Source organism: Ovis aries, chromosome 2 (genome assembly GCF_016772045.2).
Source record: "Ovis aries strain OAR_USU_Benz2616 breed Rambouillet chromosome 2, ARS-UI_Ramb_v3.0, whole genome shotgun sequence".
In the NCBI taxonomy this organism is placed as follows: domain Eukaryota; kingdom Metazoa; phylum Chordata; class Mammalia; order Artiodactyla; family Bovidae; genus Ovis; species Ovis aries.
Window position 1 is genome coordinate 174,274,070 of NC_056055.1, and position 14,966 is coordinate 174,289,035.

A 14,966-nucleotide genomic window follows, 5' to 3' on the forward strand; every position below is an offset into this window, starting at 1 on the left:
GCTAAAGAATTCAGTCAACATACTTAGTGATAAAACTGAGCTTCTGTACTGTCCTATATATCAGGTATTTTGCTAGGTGCTTTCCAAGTATGTCTTCAAAACTCACAAAATCCCTGCAGAGAGAGTCCTATTAGCCTCATGTAATAGATGAGGAAGCTGAAGCTCAAAGCAAGTTAGATACATCACCCAAGTCTACTATCAAATGTCAGAGCCAAGATTCATAGCCATATCTGTTTGAATCCAATATGGTTTCATTCTATGATGCTTTCTCCCCATTTATTCCTCATAACCCAAGATATCTTGTATAAAGGGAAGCTCATGATGTCTATCAGAAGAGCTACAATCAAAACCTAATGTCCTGGAGTTTACGCTTATACCAGGGCTTTCCAGGTGGCTCAGTGGTAAAGAACCCACCTACCAATGCAGGAGATGCAGTTTTGATCCCTGGGTCAGTAAGATCCCCTGGAGGAGGAAATGGCTACCCACTCCAGCATTCTAGACTGGAAAATCCCACAGAGGAGCCTGACAGGCTACAGTTCACGGGGTCACAAACAGTCAGACACGACTGAGCACACACAGCACACACTTATACCAAATACTTGTCTGCCCTTTAACGAATAATAGTCAAATAATTATATGTTATTGGGTAAGTAGGATATAATAGCAAAGCTGAATATATAAAGTATCAATATCTAGGAAATTCGCTTTGGTGAAACTAGAGATTTTTATAGCTTTGAGTACAACTAGTAGTGTTTCATTTTTCCTGAAGTATGATAAAATAGCCAATGACGTTGGGGTAAATGGAAAAACCCAAAGGAGGTTATCATCAGTTTCCTGTCTCCAGTTCATGCAGGGATCATTAATTCTACTTTCTGAAGTATAAAGTGGTGCTCTCTATGGTTGAGACCTCCTGTGAATTTTCTGTGATAAGCAGGTTAACATCAAATTAAAATCCCCCAAACAAATACAAGGGCCTGTCAGTCTCAGACAGTTTCTCTTAGATTAGCTTCTCATTAAACATAGGAATGGGTCTCCTAGGAGCTTCCCAGTCAGGCTGTCTTACTTGGGATGTGATGGTCATTTTTGCTAACTCTATAAACAAACAATGTTTCACAACAGTTTTTGTACTTTCTTTTTTTTAAAGCATATCCCCTATTTGGTGAATATAATATTCTCATGTAGCTTCCTCCTCAAAAATAAAGAAAGAAAGAAAGAACTGAACACTAAAGTCTCCTCTTGATAATTTTTATCATTTCAAGAAAGAAAGTGAAAATTGTTCAGTTGTGTCCAACTATTTGTGACATCATGGACATAGTCCATGGAATTCTCTAGGCCAGAATACTGCAGTGGGTAGCCTTTCCCTTCATTCCAAAGATAAACCCTAATAACTGAACACTAAAACTTCCTCTTGATAGTTTCTATCATTCCAAAGACAAAGCCTATCATATCAGCACAAAGCAAGGCTGGTAAGTCTAGCTTATTTCCTGCAGTTTTATTTAAGAAAGTAAGTGTTTGGTGGTGTTTTTTTTTTTTTTTTGGTTTTTTTTTTTTTTTTTGCTTTAACTTCCCATCATAATATGGGCTTCTCTGATAGCTCAACTGGTAAAGAATCTGCCTGAAGTGCAGGAGACTCCAGTTTGATTCCTGGGTTGGGAAGACCCACTGGAGAAGGGAAAGGCTACCCACTCCAGTACTCTGGCCTGAAGAATCCCATGGACTGGATAGCCCATGGGGTCACAAAGAATCAGACACGACTGAGTGATTTTCTTTTTTTTTTTCCCATCATAATAGTGAATATACTTCTCAAACTACCCCTTCCTCAGAGAAATCCTAAATTTTCCCTGTGGTAGGTCCTGACACCCTGGCTCTGAATTACGGTCCCGAAGTTAAATTAACTCCAAAGATAGGACAGGAAACTAATTTCACTGGAGCTGGTCTGTTTTCCTTACACTGATGGGAAAAGCAAATGCTTAAGGAGAGAGGAGCTGACACTGGCAAAAGAAGGAGCATGCGCACCGTCTTCCCATCGCAGGAGCAGTGCAGGAGGTGGCACAGCAGGCGGGAGAGGCCTCAGACTCGGCCCTGCTCACCAAGGGAACTGAGCAAGTGTCCGGCTTAGCACTCAAGTGGTGACGCCCGAGGGGATTCCACAGACCTGCTCATCCTCACTCCCTCTGTGTGCCGCGGGAGCAGACCCACTCTTCACGAGAGAGAAAAGATTCACAAGAGGCAACCACGGAATAGAGAGAGAGAAATGATGACAGGGAGGAGAACGAAGACTTAGAGAGGGACAAGAAAGGCGTCAGAGGAAAAGGAGAAAAGCAGAGGAGAGCAACCGCTGAAGGCGTCCAAGAAGTTTAGGCCACGGAGAACAGGAGCGATCATCACAATGACAGCTCCACACTGGTGGCAGCGCATGCTCACTCACTCGTGTCTGACTCTTTACAACACCGTAAACGATAGCCCGCCAGGCTCTTCTGTCCGTGGGGCTTCCCAGGCAAGAATACTGGAGTGGGTTGCCATTTCCTTCTCTGGGGGCTCTTCTTGACCCAGGGATTGAACCTGTGTCTCTTGCTTTGGCGGATGGATTCTTTACCAATTAGCCACCAGGGAAGCCCATACAAACATACATGCATGCGTTCAATTTAGTTTAGCTGCATTTCAGAATAAACTTAGCCCTAAAACACACCTATCCCACCTCCTCTTACCCTGAGGAATTAAGACTCTCATTGCCAGATAGCAGCACTAGAATTTAAACCCAGTTTGTCTAGCTCCACATCCCAAGCTGTTAATTACTAGGTCACTTATCTGTAATGAATGCAAAAGAATGTGTATACTTAGTTGCCTCTTTTCCGGGTCAAGTTAGTCATCTTGATGCTTTTCCGCTGATGTATCTGTTCATAAAAATCACTTGGGGACCCGCTTTAGAAACTTCCATTGCAGCCTTGAGCACCCTCTTTGGACTATCTTTGTGATGACATAGCCTCATACTTTGAGAGTGGAGAGTATTTGGGGGATAGCCAAAAGCCAGTCCGAGCAAAACTGGTGAAAATCTGTGGCAGACACTGCTACTATTTGAGGTTTAAGCACAAAGTATTCTGTGTGTCTCAGAGAAGCAGAATACTGTCTCAGAGAAATTACTGAGAAATACTCTTTACTGTCTCAGAGAAATTCTCAAAGAAGAGCTGTTAGCAAATTCCGATCAATGGCCTCGTCACTGCAATAAACAGAGACCTAAGATAGCCCCTTCAAAGCTCAACATTAAATTGGTACGTTTGTCAAAACACGATTCCTGTGACAATAAAATCATACCTTAGTCATTCTTCATACAGAAGCAATCTGACCTTGCTTTAACTACTGGTAAATAAATGTTCCAGGGACTTCCCTGTCGGTCCAGCGGTTAGGGCGCCAAACCTTCACTGTAGGGGTCATGGGTTCCATCTGTGGTTGGGGAACTAAGATCCTACATGCTGTAGAGCATAAATGAATGAGTGAGTGAATAGAAAATAAATGCTCCATGAAAAAAGAAAAACAGGTAAGCGTCTAATAGTCTTTGGTGTTGACGCTGTTAAAGCATCTTGTGCCCTAATGTTTAAAAGTCCAAAGAGAAAGGATAATGCTCTTGAGGTATTATGGCCTTTAAACTTCAAATTTCTGATCATGGGAGCAACATCATGGATGACAAAACATTTGGGATGGGATGGCCTGACTATCTCCTGCTCTGAGACTGACTAATCTTTGAACAGGGCTAACAGGGCTACCTCTCAAAATGTGAGAAATGACATCATTTTTGGGCCAGAGAGCTTCCTCTTCTGTTCCTGGTCCACAGAGCAGGTGCTCTCTTCTGAATGGTTACTGCTTTTCTCAAGAGCTGCCAATTTTCATTACAGCAATGGACTGGAGGAGTGCTGGAATGTCACATGAAAAGAAAATTAGTGAGCAGCCCCCTTTTTTTCCATTAGAATTTCAGCAAAGTGAGTAAAGCAAGGGTAGACAAGATAATGAAGGGGTTGCACGGGCATTTATTTCACTTTCATTTTTCCTTTGAGAAAGTGTTAATAAAATTAGCAGTGTTACAATAACAGCAAGGGTTATAAAAGATACATTAATCAACAATGTACAATTTCCTTATCAGAATCTATAATAAAACTTTTCAAACGCAAATCTCCCATCAGTGAACATATAAAGAGGCAAGATAAAGAAGAGGGAGAAATGACATTAAGCTAATTCTCAGTCATCTCTGAAAACTAGAAGGATTAAAACTTTTGAAGTTAGCTGACAAATCTCCCCAAACTTAATTTCAAACTTTCGTTCCGTTTTTGCTCTGTCAAGGCTTTAGCGAAAGCTCCTTACAAGGAATCATGCTAATGCTTTTCAGTTTTAGGGGCTGGGTTAAAATCATCGATGTCTTCCCATAGCCTACCACACAAAGCCCCAAATCCTCTTACACATCTCTCTAAAGTCAGGTCCTCATCAACAATCAAAGCCCTTGTAATAACCTCAGATATGCAGATGACACCACCGTTATGGCAGAAAGTGAAGAGGAACTAAAAAGCCTCTTGATGAAAGTAAAAGAGGAGAGTGAAAAAGTCGGCTTATTCAGAAAATGAAGATCATAGCACCTGGTCCCATCACTCCATGGGAAATAGATAGAGAAATAGTGGAAACAGTGTCAGACTTTATTTTTGGGGGCTCCAAAATCACTGCAGATGGTGATTGCAGCCATGAAATTAGAAGACGCTTACTCCTTGGAAGGAAAGTTATGACCAACCTAGATAGCATATTCAAAAGCAGAGACATTACATTGCAGACTAAGGTCCGTCTAGTCAATGCTATGGTTTTTCCAGTAGTCATGTATGGATGTGAGAGTTGGACTGTGAAGAAGCCTGAGCACCGAAGAATTGATGCTTTTGAACTGTGGTATTGGAGAAGACTCTTGGGAGTCCCTTGGACTGCAAGGAGATCCAACCAGTCCATTCTGAAGGAGATCAACCCTGGGATTTCTTTGGAAGGAATGATGCTAAAGCTGAAACTCCAGTACTCTGGCACCCTCACGCGAAGAGTTGACTCATTGGAAAAGACTCTGAAGCTGGGAGGGATTGGGGGCAGGAGGAGAAGGGGACGACAGAGGATGAGATGGCTGGATGGCATCACTGACTCGATGTACGCGAATCTGAGTGAACTCCGGGAGATGGTGATGGACAGGGAGGCCTGGCGTGCTGTGATTCATGGGGTCGCATAGAGTTGGACACAACTGAGCGACTAAACTCAACTGAACTGGCCCCGAAGTCATTTCTCTTATTTGCCTACCACAAATTCTCAGCTAAAAACTGGGTCCCTTGAAGGTCTACAATGCTCTACTCCTCTGTATCTTCTTTCTGTTCAATTTCTTCATCCTCTGAGGCCTTTACAATTCAGATGCTGCCTCTTCTCAGCCTCGCCCTTCCCTTCTAGGTCTCATCACCTTCCACCTCTCATGTAGTCTGAACCAAATCACACCTTGATAATAAAGCCATTTGAATGGATCACAGTTTATCATGGATACCACCTCTGCAGGAGGACAGCAAGCTTTCAGGAAGCAGAGACAGCAAGCACTGGGCATATACACATGATAAGCATCTATTGACTGATATACTCTCTGTTCCTATGCCTCCTTCTGTGCAGATGCAACCAGGCCAAAAGGCAGAGAAAAAGAAAAGAAAAGGAGAGACAAGGGAATCTCAATACTCCAGAAACTGAACAACAAACTGAACAATGGTCTAAATAACCCTAATTTTACTGTATATGTAAAGGAAAAATACACAGATGATGAATGCAATTTACACTAAAGTTGTTTCAAGAACTATGGTGATTTATTAAATGTTGATTCAGCAAATCTAGTATAAAGGGGTTTCCCAGGTGGTGCAGTGGTAGAGAATTTGCCTGCCAATGTAGGAGACAAAAGAGACGTGGGTTGGATCCCTGGGTCAAGGAAGATCCCCTGGAGAGGGAAATGGCAATCCACTCCAGCATTCTTGGCTGGAAAATTCCATGGACAGAGGAGCCTGGTGGGTTACAGCCCATGGGGTCACAGGGTCAGACACAACTGGGTAACTGGGCACACACACATACACTTCCAAGAAGAGCAGATATGTAGACATAAAATATTTCCTAAAATCAAATGGTACAATCATAAATACACTAAAGAAAATTTCTCCCCCAAATCATTCTCAACTCAAAATGATAAATTAAATTCATTATTGAGATATTCAGACATTCTAATGATGCAGAGTGTACATGCTGGTAATAAATGTAAACACTGAAACTTTCCAGGAACATGATGAGAGCCATTTTCACAGAACCATTTGAAGTCTCCATCTGTCATTCAGAAAGCTAGAGCTGCATTGAATCCTTTATGTGAAACCCAAGGAGATGCTGCTCATGGCAAGAATGAGGCTAATGTTTCTAACAAAGCAAAACAACTGCTTGAAAATGCCAAGAATCACAACAGAAAGATGAACTGGTGCTAATCTTGAGATGCCAAGATCCATGGCATTTCATCTGATGAAATGGTGTCCACCTCACTGAAGCAAACCCCATGATAACAGAAACAGCATCATTTCTCCCCTAGTTCTTTTTATGGTAACAAAGTTTCATGACTACAGAGGCTGAGATTCAGCCCTAGACAAGTCACCAAGAGCACTTCTATAGCTGGAATCACCATTCCAGGCCAACAATTTTTCATTTTTTAAAACAAAACTTTTTTATTTGACAATATTTTTGAAATAGATTATGTTTGTGATGGTTGTAAATTTCAGTGTGTTAAAAGATAGGTTGGTGATTCCAGGCCAACAAATTTTTCATTTTTTAAAACAAAACTTTTTTATTTGACAATATTTTTGAAATAGATTATGTTTGTGATGGTTGTAAATTTCAGTGTGTTAAAAGATAGGTTTTTAGGAGATTAAGTACCAAAATAGTATGAGGTGTATGACTCTAACCCATTTCCATAGCACAAAAATATCCTTCTATGTTTTTGTTTGAAAGAAAATAGAGAAGAAAGACACAGACCTTGAAAAATACTCTTTTAAAAAGAGAGAGAGAGAGAGACTAATGGTACTTTATTTTATTGCACCTGGGGAATTTACTTTGGGAGTCAAGTTAGCATGGATCAAAGCTATTTTCATATCCCCATGAACTGACCTGTATTGACTAGATAATGCCTCTGCCTTGCTTTGTTGACTTGGGCTTCTTCTATAGGAAAGACACGTTTAAGGGATGGTGACCAATCATTTCTATGATCCTTCATGCATGCAGTAAGTATTTATTGAGCATCTGATGGGTTTCAGGCTCCGTGAATGAGACAGACCCCACCCCTGCTCCCACACAGCCAACAACCCAATAGACATGTATCTATATTAGATTCATGGTACTACATAAATGTTAGATTTATGGTACTACAAGGTGCAGTATTTTGGAAAGGCTTAAAGCAAGTGATCCCAAGTAGCTAGAGTGATGGAGGAAGTGAAGGACTTCATGGAGGAAATCAAGTCTAAGATGAATTTTTAAGTTGAATAGGAGTTTAATAGACAAAGAGGTGCTGGGACAGGGCAAGAGGAAAAGGAGGTGACAGAGGATGAGATGGTTGAAGGGTATCACTGACTCAATGGACAGGAGTTTGAACAAACTCAGGGAGATCATGAAGGACAGGGAAGCCAGGCATGCTGCAGTCCATGAGGTCACAAAGAGTCAGACATGACTTAGTGACTGAACAACAACAAGCCAAAGAGGAGAAGGGAAGATGAGAAAGTGTCCCTAGTAGAGAAAAGTACATTGGCCAAGGACCAAAAGCAAGAAAGAACTTGGCATGTTGCTGAAGGAGAGCCAGCCTGGCTAGAAAGGAGAGACTGAATAGGACAAGGTTGGGGAAGCAAGGAGGAGTAGGATCCCACAGGTACTTGAAAGCCGTGTTGAGGATATAAGACTTTAAACCACAACATGTTTTAGGACATGGACTGACATCTACAGTCTGTGGTGTTAATGAGCACAGAGGCTGCTTTAGGGAGCCTGGGTTAAGGGTAGCTGGGGAGCTAAATTAGCAGCAAGGACACTAAGAGGCTTTTGCGGTAGTCCAAGAAAGTCTGCACTAGGCTGATGAGAAGAAAACAGATTCAAGAGATATTCAGGGAGAAGGAACAAGATGTATGGAGAGAGAGGAACCAAGTTGGACTCAGGTTACTGGCTCAAGGAACTAGGTTGGTGGCAGGGGCACATATTGACGGATGGATTAACACAGGTTATAAAACTGAACATGAGATTTGTTGGCTTACAAACAAGACATGTTCTTAGCTCGGTTAGACTTCAAAATGCATTGATAAACTTAGAAACTTCTTCATCGATTACGGAACTACAATAGCTTCAGAGCAGTAAAGAATTACATAGATCTTCAAACTAAAATAGCAAATATATGGAAACAGCCATCCCCAACTTCAAGGTAGAATTTTAGTCCTGGCAATTTCTGAATTATTCCTGGCATCATTAATACTTTTATAAACAAGGGATTTTTCCACTTGTGTCCTAGGCATTTGTCCCAAGGTCTTTTTAAATGTTGAATTCACACTGAATGCCAGTGTTCTGAAGAAAACAAATCCATCAGTGGCTACAGAATTTATGTTATGGGTTTCAGAAAGCTTGTGGGAAGGCTAGAGGTCTTTTGAATTTTTTCATTGAACAGAGACCCCTGGAGCTTGTATTGATTGAACGAGATCAAGCAGAAAGTTTTCATTACCCCCAAGTGTCTTCTTTGTCATACTTCTCAAAAGATAATTCACTTAATTTTTTTCTTAGTCCTAGTGAAAAGTAAGGGACAATAACAATTTTAACCTGTTTTTTCTTAAACAATTCTTTCACATGAAAGTCATCAGTCCCTGAAGATCTTGGGTCATGTATTTAACAGTAGCCCAGGCCTGTCATCAAACCAAGGGACTTTCCACCTTCTGCGGCCACCCTTGATCGGCACTTTTTATTTTTTTTTAATGTTTCCACTCCCAAACAGCGCTGCCAAATCTCTCTCTTCTCTGACATAATCGCTATGTGATTTGAACGAACCTATTCTCCTGGGCCTATTATAAATAACACAAGGGAGCAGCTGGGGAAGAGAAATGGGCACTTTATAGCAGGTGATTTGGAAATTCAGAGAAACATGAAAATTCTGGACAGAGAGAGGTGCAAACACAGAGGGAGGTTAGAAATATAGGACAGGACTCACTATATATGGCCTCAATGTCTGTGTGATACATAATATTCTAGTAAAGGAGTTTAATAAATCCAAGCCAAATTGATAGGGGTTGGGATCTCAGCCAGGACATATATCCCACCAGCCCAAAGACTCCACACTTTGGAGGAAAGAAAGGGGGTAGCTGTCACTGCATTCCTGTAGAGCGATGCAGATTAATAGGGCAGCTGACCCCCAAAAATTCTGTTCAATGGAATAAATACAAGGGTATTCTCCTTGTTTGCTAAGTCACTTCAGTTGTGGCCAACTCTTTGCAGACCCATGGACTGTAGCCCACCAGGCTCCTTGGTCCATGGGATTCTCCAGGCAAGAATACTGGAGTGGGTTGCTGTGTCCTCCTTCAGGGGATCTTCTCACCCCAAGGATGGAACATGCATCTCTTGTTTCTTTTGCATTGGCAGTCGGGTTCTTTACGACTAGTGCCACCTGGGAAGTCCTAGTTCAATGGAATATCCCCCCTGCCATGAGCAAGTATGACTGCTTTATATGCCTGACATTAATTCTTTGGAGGTTGCATCCTCTCTTCTTCCAGTTTTCTCTCTTAGGACTAGGGTTAGGAATTAAGCACTTGGTTTCCAGAGGCAATCAAAAAAGATATTGAGGTGATTTAAATTTTTTTTTCAAAATTTAAAATGCAATTATTTGTCTACAATTCAGCTATTTTAGCAATGAAACCATTCCTCAGTCCCACAAAGACCAAAGGTGCCTGATTCCAATTAACTCAGAAGTATCACATTGCCCCAAAGAGTTGAGGACATGGACATGGAACAGACTGGTTTCCAAATCAGGAAAGGAGTACATCGAGGCTCTATACCGTCACCCCGCTTATTTAACTTATATGCAGAGTACATCATCAGGAATGCTGGGCTGGATGCAACACAAGCTGGAGTCAAAATTTCCAGGAGAAATATCAATAACCTCAGATATGCAGACGATACCACCCTTATAGCAGAAAGTCAGGAAGAACTAAAGAGCCTCTTGCTGAAAGTGAAAGAGGAGAGTGAAAAAGTTGGCTTAAAACTCAGCATTCAGAAAACTAAGATCAGGACATCTGCTCCCATCACTTCATTGCAAATAGATGGGGAAACAATGGAAACAGTGACAGACTTCATTTTGGGGGGGGCTCCAAAATCACCACAGATGGTGACTGCAGCCATGAAATTAAAAGACACTTACTCCTTGAAAGAAAAGTTATGATCAACCTAGATAGCATATTGAAAAGCAGAGACATTACTTTGCCAACAAAGGTCCGTCTAGTCAAAGGTATAGTTTTTCCAGTGGTCATGTATGGATGTGAGAGTTGGACTATAAAGAAAGCTGAGTGCCAAAGAATTGATGCTTTTGAACTGTGGTGTTGGAGAAGACTCTTGAGAGTCCCTTGGACTGCAAGGAGATCCAACTAGTCCATCCCAAAGGAAATCAGTCCTGAATATTCATTGGAAGGACTGCTGTTGAAGCTGAAACTCTAATACTTTGGCCACCTGATGCGAAGAACTGACTCATTTGAAAAGACCCTGATGCTGGGAAACATCGAAGGCAGGAGAAGGGGCTGACAGAGTATGAGATGGTCAGATGGCATCACCGATTCAATGGACATGAGTCTGAGTAAACTCCGGGAGTTGGTGATAGATAGGGAGGCCTGGCATGCTGCAGTCCATGGGGTCGCAGAATCAGACACAACTGAGTGACTGAACCACAACAAAGAGTTGAGGAGATAAAACTCTACTGTACTTTGTTCCTCAGCACTCAACTCTTCTTACTTTGGGGTCAGTGGCTCTAATATGGAGATTGGGACCCACCCAGAATTTAACCTTAGTCTGGGGAAATTTAGAGTTTAAACCCATAGTCTTGACTCTGGTAACAGAATCCTTGCTGACCTACTACCATAACTTGTCCAAGTCCCAGATCTTGCAGCACCAGGGCCCTGTGTTACCATCATCAGATAGTTCACTTAACCCTTTCCCCACCAGTGAATGGCACCTTGGCTGCTGTCGAATGTGTGGTTGACACAAGGGAACAGTGGGTCAGTGGGAATATACTAATATGCACAAATGGAGAAATGTTGTCACTCTATAGGTACTTACTGTGCAGACTCTGTTCTAGACAGTATATACATTTCTAGGAAAGTTATGGACTTGTATTCTCATAGGGAAGAGAAGCAAACAGACATAGAATGCCTTTACTGGCAAAGAGGGAAACTTAGAAATGGCACATAAAAGGAAGTAGTACAGAAAACTCCTATGTGGAAATGTGACCCCCAAGTCTGCACAGCTTGTACAGTACTGGTGATCCCACACACAAGAAACGAGGACTCCAGCAGGTAGCAAATGGACCCCTTTGCATTTGCACACCATCCAGATGGTTCCATAGGCTACCAGCCCACCTCCTTAACAGGGGCTGATAGAACTACCTGTGTGAACTGTGGAACAAAGGAAATCAAAGTTCAATTTTCCAGACCTGGTATTCTTCAGTAGAACCTAATCTCAGGCCTGATTGGAATTACTCCTAACAGAGGAATTTCTTCATATTCTTTTTGCAATCACACTCAGGAGAGATTCAGGGAGAGAAAACCAGGAGTCACCTTGTGTGAAAGCATTTTCCACTGAATTTTGCTATGATTACTTCACCTAGAAATAATATCATTCTGTTTAGAGCTAGATATTGAGTTTTTTATTTGGTTTAAGACATAAAAGGAATCAGAGAAAGTATAAATGAATCAATAAGAACCATCTAGAAAGAGGTTTTGATTACTAGTTTTGCCCAAAGGCTTTATTCAATAAGGTAAACTAGTGAAGAAGATAATATTTAGTTAGATAACCATTCTTCTGTCTTAGGAAAAGATGAACTTGAGAAAGAGTTAATTTTTGCTTCTGAGGAAGAGTCCTATTTGGAAGGACAGGAGTTATGGATCAATCATCATGGAACGAGGCTATGAGGATGATATACACCATCCATCCTTTCCAGGCTACGCTCTGAAATTAAGACAGCTCTTCTACGCTCTTTCCTAAACAAGAGACTTGTCAGAAGCCCAGAGCAGACAAACACTGACCCAGAAAAAGTCACATCTTCCACTGGTCACATGCATTCTCAAGGGGAAAGGCTCAAACTATAAACGTTCTCTTTCGTAGGACCGGAGCAGGAGACAGAGACACGTGGGAGGTTTGGGCCGCTTTCTAAGTTCCAAGACAGTTCAGACTCCCTTCCTTGGTAAAATGTCCAATGCCAAGAGTATTCAGTTTGGTCCACTTGTGCGGCTAAGTTACCTTTTGGCCACAGACCCCATGGACCCCTCACTTTGACCTGAGCCCTATCTTCTCAGACAATCTCACCTACCTGCCCCAATACCTTAGCCTGGCCCCCAGAAGCCCTGTGACAGGACAGTGTGTTTGTAAGTGTCTCTGGCCTGATGTAACTTTCAGTCCATCTGAATTCCTATAGCCCTTATTATCTTTCCAACTCATTTGGTAACTTATATATATTATACATATTGTTATCTTTCCATATGTGTGCACCTAGGTACGCATAAGCATCCTTCTTCTCCAACTAGGTTCCATGCTTCTCAAGAGCAGGGACCGCAATTCATGTTCTGCATCCTCAGCATCTTACACAATACCTCCCAGTTGTAAGTATAATGAAATATTCACCACCAAGGGTGACAATGATAAAGATTTGTCCAAGAGAGTTTTAGTCATCTCAGTGCAGTGAGACAGCTGTACCCGCCCTACACAGCTGAGGGGAAGAAAATCAACCCCTGACTGTGCTCAATGAAAAGGTTGAGCAGAAGACAAAAATCAGCTTTGTCCATGTAGAACAGGACCTGCAACAAGATCAAGAATACCTCCGGCTTTTGGCTGAAGAGACACTTCAAAGGTACAGTCTATGCTCTTGTAAGGGATCTCCTTTAACCAGTCACCGGATGAACCAACACAGCCCAGTCACTCTCCAAAACACAGTAGCTGTTGCCCGTGGCACAATCCAGGCACATGACTAAGAGGCCACTTGCAGAAGCCCTCATACTTTTGTGCTTACCTGTTGTATCCTGTGCCAGCCAAGAGCATGCTGAATGTTTCTGAATCTGTTAGCAGCTTTAAATGCTAGTTAAAATATACAAAAGTTTGAAGTGAAAGTATTAGTTCCTCGGTCGTGTCCAATTCTGAAAACCCATGGACTGTAGCCTCTGTCCTTGGAATTCTCCAGGCAAGAATACTGGAGTAGGGTGCCTCTCTCTTCTCCAGGGGATCTTCCTCACAGAGATAGAATCCAGGTCTCCTGCAGTGTAGGCAGATTCTTTCCTGTCTGAACCACCAGGGAAGCCCAAAAGAGACCCAGAACACTCGATTGAGGCACTGCTGGGATTCGAACCCAGGATTTCCTGTTTACTAGACAGGCACTTTAACCAACTAAGCCACAGTAATATTATAAACATTGATGTAATATGAGTGACAAAAGAAAATTAAAATTAGGTTTAAAACTATAGAAAGATTCTCAAGTTGTGTTTAATTAGATGAAAGTAGACACCCTTCAAAAGCCCAGGAAAATTACTATAAGTATCTAGGATTCTGTGCTCAGATTGCTTTAGATTTCCCCTCCACCTTGAGAAACTGGGCATGGTTAGTAACACATATGGAATAGTAAGGCCTGGATCCCAAGTCAAAAGATTGAGAAAGACACATGCATTCATAGGCTTTTAGACTGAAATAAAATGTCTGAGCTGTGTGTGCCTCATTTTTTTCAGATTCCCATTTCAAACCAGTCCTTACATTAAAGCAACTACCAGTCCTGTTACATCAGATAAGAAGGCTCTTACCATCCACCCACCCCTACATTGTTCCCAGAACCCAATTGAGAAATTGCTCAGAATTCAGGAAGCCAGAAGCAGCAGGAGTTGTCGCCCAAATTGTGATTAAAAATGTAACAGAGAATTGCTGCTGGGGATTTTCTTCTCTTCTCCTGGTTTTTAATTTTGATCTTAAATATCCATGTCTATATATATCCCTTGTGCTTTTGGAAGTTTCTCTGCTATGTAGACTACTTAGAGAAATACAATACATAATTAAAATCAAGAGCAACAAATAGGAATCATGAATTACCTGCCAACCTGTGCAGTCACTGGCAGCCAAGCTGCCACCTTCAACAGGTCACCATACAGATTTAACACAGTCAAGCAGTCAGTCAGTTAAGCAAACAGGCTGAGAAGTGCATGTTGGATCCAGAACCATTGCTCTAGGTTGATACACAGAGGAGATTACAGACAGTCCTTTTCCCTGCAGAGCTTTCAGTTCAACAATCAAGCTAGGGGCATCAAGTTGCATTTAGTTCTTTATCATGACAGCAGCGCAGGATTAAGATGGAGGGGAGGGAGACAAAAAAACTGATTTTGAGCTTTACTCCTTCAGTAATTCCGTGTGCACTGCCAAACGAATATTGGAAAGTAGCAAGCATGAGGTAGAAAGATTTTGTACAGTATGACTGTCGAAATGTTTTTCATAGATTCCTAAAGTGTTACAATAGGAAAGGCAATCTTAAACTCATCTTGTCTAACGCCTTATATTATAGATGTGGAACTGAGATGCAGAAAAGCGGTTATGTAAGGCACTGCCACTAATTAGGAGCTGACTTGGGACCAGACATCGGATATCCTGAGTCAAAGTCCAGTGCTTTTCAGAACACTGCACAGCAATGCTTGATTCTT

At 41.8% G+C, this 14,966-nt stretch overlaps 1 non-coding gene across 1 annotated transcript; it reads right to left on the reverse strand.

Moving 5' to 3' along the window:
* Positions 1-13,610: 13,610 nt before the first annotated feature.
* Positions 13,611-13,689, reverse strand: TRNAT-AGU (transfer RNA threonine (anticodon AGU)). The gene has a single exon. It is a non-coding gene; the product is annotated as a tRNA-Thr (tRNA).
* Between the last annotated feature and the right edge of the window lie 1,277 nt (positions 13,690-14,966).